General features: G+C 45.1%; 2 protein-coding genes across 2 annotated transcripts in view; one reads left to right on the top strand and one right to left on the bottom strand.

Moving 5' to 3' along the window:
- LOC143958170 (mannose-binding protein C-like) overlaps positions 1-15641 on the bottom strand; it is a 586186-nt gene that overhangs the window by 371187 nt on the left and 199358 nt on the right. The window lies entirely within an intron of this gene.
- Positions 10581-15641, top strand: part of LOC143958153 (uncharacterized) — a 48001-nt gene continuing 42940 nt past the window's right edge. Inside the window, exon 1 of the mRNA XM_077467612.1 lies at positions 10581-10636. The gene's annotated coding sequence lies outside the window, so the exon portion shown is untranslated. The remainder of the gene's footprint in view (positions 10637-15641) is intronic.

Here is a 15641-nt window from a genome sequence, read left to right on the forward strand (position 1 = left end):
ATACTTAGTCCGCCAGACTGCACGCTGAAAAAGTCAGCTGAAGCCCACACACGAGCGGACTGTCCGCTGAAATGTGTTTCGACGGACTAAGTTGGCCAGACAGTCCGCCCGTGTGTACGCGGCTTAAGAGGGAAGGTCAAAAGATACAAGAGGTAATAAGTGTGGGTGATGTGCTGATTGAGAAGATAAATGTACAGTTGGATTCAAAGCTTTGCAGTGACATTGGTTAGGAAGGGGCGTATCTTGGTGGTTGAGGCCACAAATTTTAGATAGCAATAGGATGTGGGGTGGAAAGGTTTGTTTGGAGTCCAGGATTACACCTAGGACCTTGGCGTGTGGGGGGGGGGGGATAGGTTGATAGTTGAGCCGTTGGTATTGACAGAGAAATCAAGGGAAGCGGCACCTGGGGGAGGAAATATCATGAGCTCGGTTTTGGATAGGTTGAGTTTGAGGAAGTGATGTGACATCTAGGCTGATATGTCTGCTAGTAAGTTGGTAATGCGTGAGGAGACGGAGATGGAGAGAGCTGGGGTGGAGAGATAGATTTGGGTGTCATCAGCGTAGAGATGATATTTAAAGCCGTGGGAGGCAATCAACTGACGCAAGGAGGTGGTGTATATTGAGAAAAGGAGAGGTCCAAGAACAGAACCTGGGGGGGACCCCAACGGAGAAAGGAAGAGGAGAGGAGGAAGTAGAGTTGTAGGTGACACTGGAGGAGCGGTGGGATAGGTAGTGTGGCAGCAGGCAGGTGAAGTCCCCTGGTTGTATCCAGGATGGTAAATATGTGTGTCCTAGATTCAGGCTTTATGCAGACTTTTACAATTAGAGGGGAAGAGTTAATGAGCCCAGCTGAAGCAAGTGGGCTCATTAAGGCCTCTACAAAAAACCCCAGCATGCATAGGGAGATGCTCCATCCTGGAACCAGTTTTGTGTTGTATAGACTGGGGAGTGTGTCACCTGTACTGTGCGGTGAGTTAACGCCTGTGTGGCAAAACCTTTACAACAAAGGCAGGGACTGGTACAGCACAAGGCTGTACCCAGTTGTTAGACAGGGAGTCTATGTGTGTAGTTAGAGGTCAAGCTGACCAGGATTTATTTTCTTGTTTTATTTTTGGCTGTTATATGTATCACTGCATGGAGCATAAATAAACCGGATCTTTTGTTTTTTGAACCTACACCGCTGTCTGCTGTGCCTGACTTTGTGTTGTGAACCCATCCAGGGGGTCACACACACCCGCTGCCGAGCTAACCCCTCACAGTTGGTGGAGAATTTTGGCATTTTTTTTTTTTTTTTTGTTAAGGCCAGCATGGAGGAGATACTGAGACAGCTGGCTCTAGCAAATGCAAACCAGCAACAAGCAAATGCAAATCAGCAGCAAACAAATGCAGCTTTACAAAAGAGCCTTGCAGCTCAACAACAGAGCCTTGCAGCCCAGCAGCAGACAAATGCAACTTTGCAGCAGAGTTTGGAAAATCAGCAGAAGGCTCACCAGCAGAGTTTGGAAGCTCAGCAACAAGCCCAGCAGCGATCTGAAGCCCGCTTCATAGACCTGTTGCAGAAGCAAGAGCAGAATTTTCAACAGAAAATAGAGACATTAATACAGCAACGTCCGCAGACCAATGAAGCAAGTGGTTACAATAAAACCCCTTCTTTTGGTGTGAGCCGTTTACTGACAAAAATGACTGGAGAGGATGATCCGGAGGTGTTTTTGACCACATTTGAAAGGACTGCTGAAAGGGAAAAGTGGCCTAAGGAGCAATGGGCTGGACTGGTGGCCCCTCTGTTAACTGGGGAATCGCAGAAAGCTTATTATGACCTAGAGCCTGACCAAGCAAAAGACTATGTGGTGCTAAAAGCAGAAATATTGGCACGGCTGGGTGTCACCCTGGCCGTCCGGGCTCAGCGTGTGCATAACTGGACTTTTCAGGTTGGAAAACCTCCCAGGTCTCAAATGTATGATCTCATTCACCTGAGCAGGAAGTGGCTGCAGCCAGAGACTTTGACTGCACCAAACATTGTGGAACAGGTGGTTATGGATCGTTTCCTGAGAGCTCTTCCTACTGCCATCCAAAAATGGGTAAGCCATGGAGAGCCAGAAAATGCAGATAAACTTGTGGATCTGGTTGAGAGGTACTTGGCTACAGAGAACCTGACCACCTCTTCCAGGGACTCACGGACTTTCCCCCCTAAGACCAGATCATCCCCAGTGGCGGGTAAGATGACTCCAAGGGGTGAGGGTGGAGAGAGTGAGAGGGTGGGAGTTCTACCTAAGGTCTGGCGGGAGCAGCCCAGGAAGCCCATGCTACAAGAGGCAGCGAAAAAGATTATTTGCTACCGCTGCCGGCAAGAGGGACATATTGCAGCCAATTGCCCAGTTGTGGATGAGCCTATGCAATGTGACTTTATAAGGGAGAGACGTCAGTCGCTGTTTGCGACAGTTGCATGCACTGCCATTCGGGGACCTGAGAAACATTTATGTAAAATGTGTATTAATGGTAGACATGTTGATGTGTTGCTAGATTCAGGTAGCCTGGTAACATTGATAAAAGCTGAATTAGTTACTACAGAGGTCTCTGGGAAGAACAGGATGGCTGTTATTTGTGTGCATGGGGACACCCGAGAGTATCCTGTAACTTCAGTGTTTTTTGAGACCCCCAAAGGTAACCTCTCTCATCAGGTGGGGTTAGTGGCTCACTTACCACATGATGCTATTGTGGGAAGGGATTTTCCAAAATTCTGGGAACTCTGGGATTGTCCTGAGGCCCCCATTGGTGCCCCTATAAACCAGGAAGATGACCAGAATTCCTCTGGGAGTGGTGAGGACTCTCCTGAATTTCCCTTGTCGGTATTGGCGGGGGAAACTCGAGAAACTGGGGAGGAGCCAACATCCTCAGATGAAAACATGCCGTCTGTGGAGTTTTCGGATCTTGAGGTTCACAGGGAAAATTTTGCCACAGAACAGTTAAAAGACCCCACCCTAATAAAGGCACGGGAAAATGAGAGTTCTCCTCACAGGAGTGTGATTGAGCATGTCGCCCTGATGCAAGATAGAATTGCACAGGTAATGCCAATTGTAAAGGAACATTTAACCCAAGCGCAGTTAGCACAGCAGAGAGTGTACAACCGTGGGGCCAAGACCCGTACTTTTTCCCCGGGGGATAGGGTCTTGGTGCTAGTCCCTACGGTTGAAAGCAAATTTCTGGCCAAATGGCAAGGTCCATATGAAGTAATTGAAAAAATGAGTGAGGTGAACTACAGGGTTAGACAGCCAGGAAGGCGAAAGCCGGAGCAGATCTATCACGTCAATCTGCTGAAAGCCTGGAGGGATAGGGAATCCCTAGTCGCAGAGACTTTGTCACAAGTACAGCCTGATTGCTTAGTTCCTGAGGTTGGAATAGCAGACACCTTATCGAAACCCCAACAACAGGAGGTTAAAGAGTTTGTACTTCGTAACAAAGAGATTTTCTCTGAGCTTCCGGGACAAACATCTGGCGTAGAGCATGACATTATCACCCCTCCAGGAGAAAGGGTAAAACTAAAACCTTATAGAATACCAGAGGCCCGACGGGAGGCAATACGTGGGGAGGTTCAAAGGATGCTGGAATTGGGTGTGATAGAGGAGTCCCAGAGTGACTGGTCCAGTCCTATTGTACTAGTGCCCAAACCTGATGGGAGCTAGCAGTTTTGTAACGATTTTAGACAATTAAATAAAGTTACAAAATTTGACACCTACCCCATGCCACGTATAGATGAGTTGATTGACCGGCTGGGAACAGCCCGATATATGACAACTCTTGATCTCACCAAAGGGTATTGGCAAATTCCCCTGGCCGAGTCGGCCAAGGAGAAAACTGCGTTTGTAACCCCAGATGGGGCATTCCAATATAAGAGAATGCCGTTTGGGTTACAGAATGCACCGGCAACATTCCAGCGGAAAATGGATAAGATTCTGAGGCCCCATCAGAAATATGCTGCAGCTTACCTGGATGATGTGATTATCCATAGCACAGACTGGGTCTCACATTTGCCAAAAGTACAAGCAGTCCTAGACTCTATCCGGGAAGCTGGGTTTACGGCCAATCCAAAGAAGTGTACCATTGGACAGGAGGAGGCCAAATATCTTGGGTACACTATTGGGAGGGGGGTGATAAAACCCCAAGTCAATAAAGTCGAGGCCATACAGAGTTGGCCACGTCCCAACAGCAAGAAACAGGTACGAGCCTTTCTGGGAATCGCTGGCTATTATCGACGATTCATTCCCCATTTTGCTTCTCAGGCTGTGCCCCTCACCAACCTGACAAAAGGGAAAGAGTCGGTTATGGTTAAATGGTCCCCAGAGGCTGAAGAAGCATTTCAGTCCTTAAAAACAGCCTTATGTAGCCAGCCAGTGTTGTACTCACCAGACTTCTCTAAGGACTTCGTGGTACAAACTGATGCATCAGACGTTGGGTTAGGAGCAGTGTTATCCCAGGTCTGGAACGGGGAAGAGCACCCAGTCATTTACCTCAGCAGGAAGTTAAAGTCCCATGAGGTAAATTACTCCACGATTGAGAAGGAATGTTTAGCAGTGAAGTGGGCTCTAGATTCCCTTCGGTACTATCTGCTAGGTAGGCACTTTGACCTGGTGACTGATCACGCTCCTTTAAAGTGGATGGCTCAGAACAAGGAGACCAATAGAAGAGTAAATAGGTGGTTCCTAGCCCTACAGGAATTTAACTTTACAGTTAAGCATCGCCCTGGTGTTAAAATGGGGAATGTAGATGCTTTGTCTCGGATACATGCGTGTCTGACTGCTGGTGTTACAACCCCAAGGTTGAAACAAGAGGGGGGGGTATGTGGCAGCAGGCAGGTGAAGTCACCTGGTTGTATCCAGGATGGTAAATATGTGTGTCCTAGATTCAGGCTTTATGCAGACTTTTACAATTAGAGGGGAAGAGTTAATGAGCCCAGCTGAAGCAAGTGGGCTCATTAAGGCCTCTACAAAAAACCCCAGCATGCATAGGGAGATGCTCCATCCTGGAACCAGTTTTGTGTTGTATAGACTGGGGAGTGTGTCACCTGTACTGTGCGGTGAGTTAACGCCTGTGTGGCAAAACCTTTACAACAAAAGCAGGGACTGGTACAGCACAAGGCTGTACCCAGTTGTTAGACAGGGAGTCTATGTGTGTAGTTAGAGGTCAAGCTGACCAGGATTTATTTTCTTGTTTTATTTTTGGCTGTTATATGTATCACTGCATGGAGCATAAATAAACCGGATCTTTTGTTTTTTGAACCTACACCGCTGTCTGCTGTGCCTGACTTTGTGTTGTGAACCCATCCAGGGGGTCACACACACCCGCTGCCGAGCTAACCCCTCACAGTAGGATGAGAACCAGCGAAGAGTACAGTCACAGAGACCAAAGGAGTAGAGTTTGTTAAGGAGGGGGTGGTCCACTGTGTCAAAGACAGCAGAGAGATCCAGGATAAGTAGTACAGAATAGTGTCCACTGCTTTTAGCCATTAGTAGGTCATTTGAGAGTTTAAGGAGAGCAGTTTCTGTGGAGTATTGAGGGCGAAATCTAGACTGAAGGAGATCAAGAAGTTTATTCATGTTCAGATTAATGAGTTGTAGACCAGTCTTTCAAGAAGTTTGGAGGAGAAGGCGAATAAGGAGATCGGACGTAATTTGTTAAGATTGGTGGGGTCCAGTGAGGGCTTTTTAAGTATGGTGGAGACTAGCGCATGCTTTAGAGAGTTTGGGAAGATGCCACAAGAGAGGGAGAGGTTGAAAATGTGAGTTAGAGAGTATAGAATTGAGTCAGAGGGTGAGCGTAGCATTTGCGAGGGAGTAGGGTCCAGGGGGCAGGTGGTTAGATGAGTGTTAGATAAAAGTTTAGCAACCTCATTAATAGTAGCAGGGTTGAACGAGGGAATTAATGATTGTATCTGTGGACATGGGTTGTTGCATGGGGGAGGTTTTTGCGCATTGGAGATCTCCTCATGAATTGTATCAATCTTAGTTTTGAAGTGATTGAGCAGTGAGTGAGTTGGTGGGTGGAGGCAGTGGAGGACAGAGTAGAGTGTTGAAGGTAGAGAAGAGTTGATGTGGAGTGGATGAGAAGGTGTTAATAAGTGTGATAAAGAAGGTCTGTTTGGCAGTGCGAAGGCAGGAATAGTATTTTAGGAGGGCAAATTTATATTGTGTGAAGTCTTCCTGGAACTTATGCTGCGTACACACAATCAAACAATCCGGTGGAAAAGTCCGGCGGACTCAAGTCAAATCCCCCCGTGTGTGGGCTCCGGCGGACTTTTTTACCCAAAAGTCCGGTGGACTAAGAAAGTAGTTTTGCACCAAAGTATGTCCGTCGGACAATACGGCCGTGTGTGTGCTAGTCCGCTATACTTTTGAAATGAACGGACTTTCCCGCGCACAGAGAAAAGTCCATTCATTTTGAGCGCGGCTCCAGGCAGCCGGGAACCAACGAAGGAAGTGCCGCTGGCCCAGTCACCTGGTATGGAGTTAAAGGGGAAGACCCCCTAGGTCCATATCAGGGGGGCTTCCCCTTTAACTGGGTTGCGTGCTCGGATAAGGGTCTGATATGGACCCCCTAGGTCCATATCAGACCCTTATCCGAGCACGCAATCCAGCCGGTCAGGAAAGGGGGTGGGGTGGGGGGAGCGCCGCCCTCTTCTTCCAATTTCAGGGGTCTTGTCCCCCTCTTCGGGGGTCTTGTCCCCCTCTTCGGTTTTTCTTGCCGGGCCTTCGCGCCTTCTTCTAGCTCTTTTACAAGCGGTGGCCCGGTCTTCTATCACCTTCTGTTCTTCTCTTCTTCTGTTCTTCTGTTCTTCCCTTCTTGAGCTGTTGCCTCGTCGCTGTCTCTGGCCACAATGACAGGCACGCGGCGTGCGGTGACTTATATAGGGACAACGCCGGATGATGTCACAGCCCATTATGATGTTGATGTCACAGTCCCAGAGGATGCTCGCTTATCCCATTTCCTGACCGGCTGGGTTGCCTGCTCGGATAAGGGTCTGATATGGACCTGGGGGGGGGGTAACCCAGCTACGTTTTCTGAGACTTCTGGTGTCATCTGTTTGCCAGGGTTGTAGTCGGGGTCTAATTCTGCATGTAGTGAGGGGGCAAGCTTGTCTAGGGAGGAAGACAGTGAGCTGTTGTAGATGAAAGTGGTTAGGTTGGGGCAGGACAGGGGTGAGATTTTTTCATAGATCAGTAGCAGAGTAGATAAGAGAAGGTTTGAGGTGGTGAAGGTTTCTACGTGTAGCTGTTAGGCAGTTGGAGGGAGAGGAGGTGGAAGACAGGGAGAGAGCAAAACTAATAAGGTGGTGATCAGAGAGTGGGAGAGGATTGTTGGAAAGTTTGCACAGAGTGCACAGATAGGAGAAGACAAGGTCAAGGGTGTTGCTATTAGAGTGAATAGGAGCCTGTATCCATTGCTTCAGGTCAATCGATGAGGTTAGACTGAGAAGTTTAGAAGTAATAGTAGGGTTAGTGTTAACGGGGATGCTGAAGTCACTGGGAATAATTGTAGGGATTTCAGAAGAGAGAAAGTAGGGTAGCCAGGCAGAGTCAAGTACTCAAGGAAGGCTGATACTGGTCCAGGGGGCCGGTAGATGACAGCAATTGTTAGAGAAATAGGAGAGAATAAACAAATGCAATTCGTCTCAAGAGAGGAGAATGTCAGAGAAGGAGGGTGGGTGAAGTACCTGATAGGTGCTACATGGGGCTAGAAGGATTCCCACTCCACCTCCCTTCCGTCCACTTAGTCTGGGGGAGTGAGTTCAGAGAAGGCCACCATGGAAGAGAGAAGCAGAAGTAGTATCTGATTCATGAAGCCAGGTTTCAGTAATGGCAAGTAGGTTAAAGGAATTTGTGATAAAGATGTTGTGGAGGGCGGTGAGTTTGTTACAGACAGAGCGTGCATTCCAAAGGGCACAGGAAAAGAGGGGGCTGGTTTTGGAAAGAAGAGGAATAGAGACCAAGTTATGTTGTGGCTGCTGTCAGAGGGTGTAGGGGGATGGGAGCATTGGGCAAAGACATATGATGGTGGCTCTGGGTTTGGGGATATGTCACCAGAGGTTAGGAGAAGCAGGAGGGTGAGGGAGGTAATGTGGGAATGTGATTTATATGAAGGGGCATGTCTCAGAGTACTGGAGGTTTTATCAGTATATGGATGTAGAATGAGCAAGAGTTGGCAGGAGCAATAGTAGGGAGAGGGCAGAAGGCAGGGTGATATGTATATGCAGGGGGGTGGAGAAGAGGGGTGAAGGTAAAAGAGTTTGAGGAGGGAGTGTCAGAAGCAGTGGTAGAGAGCACATGTTACAGAGTAGAAGGAGAGACAGGGTCACCTGCGGTCTGTTAGGTGCTTTTCAGTGCAGTTTGCTATATTTGTTTGCTTTGTGCAATCGCTGAAGTGCAGAGATTGAAGTGCATATCACTTAGCCCTTGTATATACGGTCGGAGATTCCAACAACCAAATCCGTTGGAGCTATTCCGACAGATTAATTCCAGACCAGGTCCGGAAGTAATGTTGCATACACACGGTCGGATTAAGTTGTCGGAAAATCCGATTGTACATAACGTGATGACGTTATTTCGTTACAACAGGATTACATTCAGGCTAGTAGCCAATAGCTTTGGTCTAGGAATTTGATCTGAGCATGTGTGGCACTTTGTCCATCGGAGTAGGATACACATGATCGGAGTATGTCCGATCGGAGCATTTTGTCTGAAAATATTTCCGGCAAGTTGGAAAAGTTGGTCCGACAGATATTCTGACGGAAACAGTCCGATGCAAATCACGTACAGTCCGATAGGAAACATTCCGACAGAATCTCCGACCGCGTGTACCCCGGAGAGATGATCATCCATCGCTGGATAGCAAGAGTGGATTAGCACCGCTGGAATCTTTTTTATTTTTTTTATTTTTAATAAAGGAATTTTTCAAAAGTGCGTTTGTCTTTTTTAACCATTTTTTACACTTTCTTTGTGACATGGTCAGGGTACTTTTGTACACTCTCTCTTGTCCCCCCCCCTCTTTTCCTGTGGCCTGCCAGGTTGCATGCTTGGATAAAGGATCTGGTATGGATATTTAAGGGGACCCCCACATCAATTTCTTTTTTTATTTGATGCAGGATTCCCCTTAAAATCCATACCAGACCTCAAGCCTATACTTCACTGAGAGCTGATACTGGTGGATCAAAGACAACTATACCGGAGGTAGTTATAAGTGTGCCACATTACCATAACCATTTCAATACTTATTCTGCACTGTTCTTGTTTACCAAACCCCTTTTTGATTACAATTATTTCAACACAATAGCTAGCAAAAGAATAAAGAATAAAGACTACATCTTCATTGCAAGGCCTTGCATTCATTTCAAATAGAAAGAACTGTCTTATAAAGTAAGGGGGAGCTCCCTAGCTAGTGTGTTGTACTGTATTGCTGGTTTTACAATTTTGTGTTTAATACGGCGTGCTGGGAGTGGGAAAGGTGCCCAGAGTAAGGCATTGTCCCTCTGGGCATAGGTCCCACTTGGAGACGTTTGTGCATCTAAGCATTCTTTACATGTAAAAAAAACCAGTTGTGAATATCTACTGTGCTGCGGCACTACGTTTGTGTGACAGTGCAGTTAATGTAATTATTGCTTTTCTACTAGTTCCAGTAAAATCTGGTAAACTACAATTAGTGTGAAGCATTGTACCTTCTCCCACAGGCAAAGTAGTAGACTGGATACCCAGGTACAGGTAAAGGTAAAGGTACATTGTTGTTGTATTGTATATGCAGGGTCATCCTCTGTTATTATTTTCACACCATACGGTACCACAGCTGTGTCAAGGGGATGGAGCCAAGTTACTGGGGGTGTAAAATCAGAGTACAGGCCCAACAAAAACCAGCAGCTCCTTCGGGGGTCAGTGCTACATATATATATATAATGTATCCTGTATCCACCCAGTTTCAGATTTGCTGACGGGTGGCACAGTGGTGTAGTGGTTAGCACTCTCACCTAGCAGTAAGAAGGTCACTGGTTCAAATTCCAACCACGACACTATCTGCCTGGAGTTTGCATGTTCTCCCTGTGCCTGCGTGGGTTTACTCCGGTTTCCTCCCACAATCCAAAGACATGAAGGTAGGTTAATTGGCTTCTGTCCAAAAAAAAAAAAAAAAATTGGCCCTAGTATATGAATGGGGACCTTGGATTGTGGGCTCCTTGAGGATAGGGATGTGGGTGTAGCAATGTACAGGGAAAGGGACAATTGTAGACACTCACTCAGGTTGAACTGGATGGACTGGTGTCTTTATTCAACCTAACTATGAAACTATTTACTAGACTTACTATATAAATGTCATAAATCAATGTAAGGAGCAGAAAAATATTCACTTTCATTGTACTCAAACATTTTTCAGGAGAAGGGTGTGATCTTTATTACACAGTTAGTCTACAGTAAATATCATTCTGGTGAATTAATAAAATTTCTTTAGAAATACTGATTTACATATTTCTAGTATGTTGTTAATTTAGACTATGCACGTAGGCCAGCATCTTATCAGTATATATAGAAGCACGTTGGAACTTTTGCACTACACCTGATTCAGATTTCTACGTGCAAGTCAGTGAATAGAATTACACTTTCAGGTACTATTTGAATTATATTTATATGATGGTGGAGGGGTGATTGGTCCTGGGAGGGTCTGTGCTGATGTTGGGGGGGTTTGCCCTGGGGGTCTGTGCTGATGTTGGGGGGAGTTTCTCCTGGGGGGGCTGTGCTGATGGTGTGGTTTTTCCAGGGGAAATATACTGATGGGGGAGCTATATACCCTGATCTGTGAGGCTGAGCTGTATACCCTGATCTGTGAGGCTGAGCTATATACCCTGATCTATGAGGCTGAGCTGTATACCCTGATCTGTGAGGCTGAGCTGTATACCCTGATCTGTGAGGCTGAGCTGTGTACCCTGATCTGTGAGGCTGAGCTGTATACTCCTAACACTATTGGTGGAAGCAACTGGAATACAGGGTACAGAGTTGGTGGATTCTCTAAGGGGTGGGGCTTATGAGAAGTAGGAAGGGTCAAAAGGACGGGGTCTGGCGCCCCCCATACTAAAACTTCACCAGCCGCCACTGGTAAGGAGCATTCTTCCCACTGATGACTATTGTAAGGAGCATTTTTCCCACTGATCACCCGAAAGACCCCTTTCACACTGAAGCAGTTTTCAGGCATTTTAGTGCTGGAAATAGCACCTGTAAAGTGCTTGAAAACTACCTCCCATCCATTGCAACAGGTGCTTTCACACCTGGGCGGTGCGCTTGCGGGACATTAGAAAAAGTTCTTCACGCAGCATCTTTGAAACTGCAATGAATGGGCAGTGCTTCCATAATGCGTGAAAAGCATTTCGGAAATACCGCAACACAGGAAAAAGCAGCGTAACAGCCCCATTTAAACAGCGGTAAAGCACCACTAAAACAAGCAATTTTTTACCGCGAACAAACGAGCGGCTCAGTGTAAAAGGGCACATTTTTCCCACTAATCACCAATGTAAGAAGTATTCTTCTCACTGATCACCAATGTAAGGGGCATTTTTCCCGCTGACCATCAAATGTAAGGAGCATTCTTCCCACTGACCAATATTGTAAGGAGCATTCTTCATGCTGATCACAATAGGGATGAGCTTCGAGTTCGAGTCAAACTCATGTTTGACTCAAGCATTGCCTGTTCACCGAACACCGAACAATTTGGGGTGTTCGTGGCAAATTCGAAAAGCCACGGAACACCGTGTAAAAGTCTATGGGAGAAATCTAAAGTGCTCATTTTAAAGGATTATATGCATGGTATTGTCATAAAAACTGTTTGGGGACCTGGGTCCTGCCCCAGGGGACATGTATCAATGCAATTTTTTTTTTAAAAACGGTTGTTTTTTCGGGAGCAGTGATTTTATAAAATGCTTAAAGTGCAACAATAAAAGTGTAATATTCCTTTAAATTTCATACCTAGGGGGTGTGTATAGTATACCTGTAAAGGGGTTGCACGTTTCCCGTGCTTAGAACTCTCCCTGCAGAAAGTGTCATTTGTGGGGGTCTGCGGATGGGGGGCTTATCGGAATCCGGAAGCCCCCTTTAACATGGGGACCCCCAGATCCCACCCCCCCCATGTTTGAAATGGTAAGGGGTACATTCTACCCCTACCATTTCACAAAGAAAGTCTAAAGAATTGTAAAAAAAACACACAGACACCGTTGGGATAAGTCCTTTATTAAAAATTAAAAAAAATATTCCAGCAGTTGTAATCCACTCTCGGTATCCTACAATGGGTGATCATCTCTCTGGGGTCCAGTGATGGATGATCTATCCTCTCCAGGTCCAGGGTCCAACAATGATGTCCAGCGCAGCGCATCCTGTCTCCACCGGAGACACCACGGGAATCCCGGCAGCCTGACAGGTCTCTGAGCTGAGGACGGAGCCACCCGTCACATGACCCCATTACCCCTCTGACGCAACGGAAACCTGTATTACATCAGAGGGGGCGAGGTCACCCACACGTCACTGGGGAAGCCCAGGTTTCCCCTTGCATCAGAGGGGGAGGGGGTCACGTGAAGGGTGGCCCTGTCCTCAGCTAATAGACCTGTCAGGCTTCCGGGATTCCTGCGGTGTCTCTGGTGGAGACAGGATGCGCTGCTCTGGACATCATCTTTGGACCCTGAACCTGGAGAGGAGAGATCATCCATCGCTGAACCCCGGAGAAGAGATCACCCATCACAGTATACCAAGAGTGGATTACCACCGCTGGAATCTTTTTTTTTATTTTTTTATTTTTAATAAAGGATTTATCGCAATGGTGTCTGTGTTTTTTTTTTTATATTTTTTTTTTTTTCCAATTCTATTTTTATTTTCAATTATTATAAAGCATTACACACAGTTAAACAATATTCAAACATATGTATTTACTTACATGCATAATAATCACATTTATTATTTTATTTCCTCTACCCTCCCTCCCCATCCCTCCCCAGAAGAAAAAAAAAAAAAAAAAAAACACACACACAGAGATGAGGAAAGGGGGATACTGTATATCTAACCTCTCCCCCCTCCCCCGCCTCTCTCTCCTCTACAGATCCCTCCTTCCCCCCTCCCTTCTCCTAGTTCCTTAATCTTTTACCAATTTCCTATGTTGTCTCCATGGAGTCCAAACCAAGAGGCACCTTTCATATGTATCTAATTCTTGTGCTAAGAGTATCTCCATTCTCTCTATATTATCCATTTCTAGAGCCCATTCATTTATCGTAGGCGACTGGGTTGATCGCCAGTGCCGCGGTATCACAGTTCTTGCCGCCGTCAACCAGTATCCTAGTAGATTCTTTTTAACATTTTTATATGTTCTTGGTAACATAGAGAGGAGGGTGATTTGTGGTGTATTCGGGATTGCCTCCCCAGTGACTGTTGTATATAATTGCATAAGCTTTTCCCAAAATCTAAAAATTAGGGGGCATTCCCACCAGATGTGGAGCAATGTGCCCTTGTCTCTATGGCACCGCCAACATATATCCGATTTTTCTCGGTATATACGGTGAAGTGTCACTGGGCTCCAGTACCATCTTGAGAGCAATTTGTAATTCGTCTCTTGTGCTTTAATCGACGGTGATAAACAGTGAGAAAAATTAAATGCCTTCTCCCATTCCCCCAACCTCAATTTGAGCGTTGATCTCATTAACCCATTTACTTATGTATTCTGGGGGCTCCGGGTGATTTTTAATAATAAACATCTTATACAGTACTGATATAACATGATTTGGTTTTTGATCTTGTGTCAGGATAGTTTCAAGTTGTGTTAAATCTCTACCCAGAGATTTACTTGATCGAATTGTACACCAGAATGACCGCAACTGCCAAAACTCCAACATTTGCATAGGTGATGGTCGCTGAGTAGGGAATAAATTTAATAAAGACGGAATTGTCCCCTGACATAAAATGTTACTCAGTCTATAATGGGATTCCCTATTCCATATAAGAAAACTTGTCCTATTTAATGCCGGTGGAAATAAAGGGTTGCCAAATAGAGATGTCATAGGTCCTACATAAGAAGAAAGTTCCAATTTTATAACTGTTTTGCCCCATACATTCAACACAGGAGATGTGAGGGAAGGCATAGATTCTAACAACTCACGATTTAAATTGCTACCAGACAAGTCTATCCATGGCAATGCCTTTAAATCCAGTTGATTCAACCCTTGTTCTATTTTTACCCATTGTTTGGTTTCCAGACAATAAAACCAGTCCACCAGTCTAGTCAGAACAGCCGAAACATAGTAGTAGTATAGATCAGGTGCACCCACACCTCCTTTCGTTTTTGGTAATGATAATAATTTCTTTTGTAATCTTGGTTTTTTATGTCCCCAAATAAATTTTGTAAAAGCCGATTGTAAAGTGGAAAAAAAAGATCTGGGGACATCAATTGGGATAGTTTGAAAAAAATACAAAAACCGCGGTATTATATCCATTTTTAATATATTAATTCTCCCAAACCATGAATATTGCTTAACATCATATTTTTTTAGATCTTGTAGGGTACGTTGCAGGAGAGGAACATAGTTCATTGAGTATAAATGATTTGAATCCGGGGTGATTTTAACACCTAAATATTTTACAGCTGTAGAACAAATCCTAAACTTAAAATTAGCTCTCAACATTGTAACCTGTTCGGGTACGAGCGACACATTAAGGATTTCTGATTTTGATATATTTACTTTAAAATTACTCAGTTTCCCAAACCGCTGGAATTCAGACAAAACAGAGGGAATTGCAATGTGTGGATTAGTGATATAAAGTAATAGATCATCGGCAAACAGAGCCATTTTTATTTCCCTCTGTTCTATCCGAACACCAGAAATGGAAGAGTTCTGTCTAATAGCCGTCGCTAAATATTCCATTACTATAACATAGAGTAAAGGGGATAACGGGCATCCCTGACGGGTACCATTTTGTATATTAAAACTTGTCAATGAACCATTAATTTTTATTCTAGCTACCGGTTTAGTATATAATGCCATGATCTTATGGAATATATTTGACCCCAGTCCTATTTGCATTAAAGAATGTTTAAGGAAGGGCCATCCCACCCGATCAAATGCCTTTTCTGCATCAACTGAGAGAAGGCATACTGGAATTTTAGCCCTTTGTGCATAGTTCATCAACAAAAAAGTTTTAATCGTGTTATCGCGTGCTTCTCTACTTTGAATAAATCCTACCTGATCTGTATGTATTAAGCTTGGAAGCAATGGTTGAAGACGGAGTGCAATCAGTTTAGCATATATCTTTAAATCTATCCCAATCAATGATATGGGTCGAAAACTAGAACAAAGTGTCAAATCCTTTTCTGGTTTGGGAATCAAAGTTATATGAGATTCCAGAGTCTGTGTTGAAAATTGGTTCGTGAAGGAGATAGAGTTAAACACTTGAAGCATAAACGGAGCTATATGTTCTTTAAACGTCTTATAGAATTTTGATGTAAACCCGTCAGGGCCTGGACTCTTATTTGTTGGAGTATTGGCAATTACTTCTAGTAGCTCTTCAAGTGAAAATGGAGAATCCAAAGATTCCCCAGTAGCACTATCTATTGTCGGAATAGCGTTTTCCCTTACATATTCCCCC

The sequence above is a fragment of the Lithobates pipiens genome, unplaced genomic scaffold, assembly GCF_037356315.1.
Source record: "Lithobates pipiens isolate NorthernLeopardFrog02 unplaced genomic scaffold, aLitPip1_a1.2 Scaffold_59, whole genome shotgun sequence".
Taxonomy (NCBI): Eukaryota; Metazoa; Chordata; class Amphibia; order Anura; family Ranidae; genus Lithobates; species Lithobates pipiens.